Below are 1,730 nucleotides of genomic sequence, written 5' to 3'. Positions count from 1 at the left end.
CAACCAATTACATTATATCATCATTCAATCATAGGATAACTCATTATTAACATCCCAACACATTTTCCAAAATTCCATGTCATGACCATCAAAAATCCTAAGTTAAAAATCATCAATTTTCACTTAAAATTCTCATTGCATTTCTAGCTTTAATACATCATTCTAAGGCATTATCATCTAATACACATTTTCCAATTGAGCTCCTTAACACAACACATCATCAAATCAAGCTTTAGGTTTTCAAAAATTCAATCACAATTAAACCATGTAAATGAGATGGAAACGTACTCACAACAAAGGCTAGAAGCTACCCCAAGATTCCTCCAAGCAATGGAAGATCAAAAGCTCCATGAACATCAAATTTTCTTCAAATTTTCGGATCTGATTTTTGCCAAATGCTCCACAAAGAGGCGATTTCAAGGCTTGGGAGTATCACCAATGGCTTTAGAATGGGTTTTCCAATAAATTTCAACATAAATTTCAAGGGTTTTTGTGGAGAAATGGATGATTTAGAAAAGGAAGAAAGCTTGGTGGGGTTTCAATGGGGGGAGGGGGCTGTTTCACGCATGAGAGGGGAAGGGAAGAGAGAGGGCGTGAGGGAAAAAGTGAACTTGACTCACTTAAGTGAAATTTTTTCCTTAGGTGGGTCCCACACGTGATTTAACTTTAATCAATCACCTAATTTCAACCACAAATTCATGACCTACGTATTTTTCTCGTCCATGTCATATTTTTGTTTCCTAAAAATACTGATAAAAATTTCACGCTTATCGGTACAATTATACCGCAATATTTTACACCGGAAAAATCACTATTCATCAATTTTTCTCAAATTTGCCTATCCACTCGATTTTTCGTTCTGAATCCATTTCCAGGGTTCTTTTCATCATCTGAGACATTCTACTCAATTTTCATCTTCCTAGGGTTGCGTGTTGGCTAATTACCGTTTTGCCCTTTCTTTGTATTTTGGCCTAATCCTTAGGATTTTCACTAATCCTTCACTTAAACACTCACTTATTATTTTAAATATTCAATTTAGAAATGTGAGGTGTTATAAGATGAATCATGAAAATTACTTAAAATTGATGCATATTATCAAAAAATTATTAAATGCATCATTATACACTTGATCAAATCATTGGTAAAATTCTCTGCCAAGCATCCATTTATTTGTACCGAGTAATGAAAAGTTAAGATTTTCACAAAACAATGGGTTGGTGGTTTTCAAAAGTCTAACTAAAAATTCAATTAAACCAAAATTAAACTCAAGCAAAGAAAAAAGGGATTTGAGATAGTTCCCTGTCTTAGCCGGATATTCTGTGTGTACTCGTGAAGTTCCTCCGGCTCAATCAATTGCGCTTAGATAGATCGCACGTTCCCCATTCCCAGATTTAAATGTTGCTGTCCCCAGCAACATATTTGAATCTAAAAATAAATTTTGGCGAGAAATAAGAACAACTAGTCGCTCTCTCTGAAACATCATAGATCAATCCAAATTAATCAGTCATCAGAGAAAAAATAAAATTCATGTCACAGGGTTAGCTCATCACCCTATCAAAATACTAGTCTCAAATCACAAAATAAAAGAAAAAAAATGTGAAATTGCGGATCCGATGGTGAACTAATGATCTACTCAGTCATCCATCTCCTCCCCCTCAGCATCTCATACTATAGCTGGAATCATCTCAGTATCATCTCCAGCCTCTTCCCGGTGTCCATCATCTGCATCC

This window comes from Gastrolobium bilobum, unplaced genomic scaffold (genome assembly GCF_033153095.1).
Source record: "Gastrolobium bilobum isolate Gb01-03AN ecotype WA unplaced genomic scaffold, APGP_CSIRO_Gbil_v1 utg9903, whole genome shotgun sequence".
Classification (NCBI taxonomy): domain Eukaryota; kingdom Viridiplantae; phylum Streptophyta; class Magnoliopsida; order Fabales; family Fabaceae; genus Gastrolobium; species Gastrolobium bilobum.
This window is presented reverse-complemented; position numbering follows the sequence as displayed.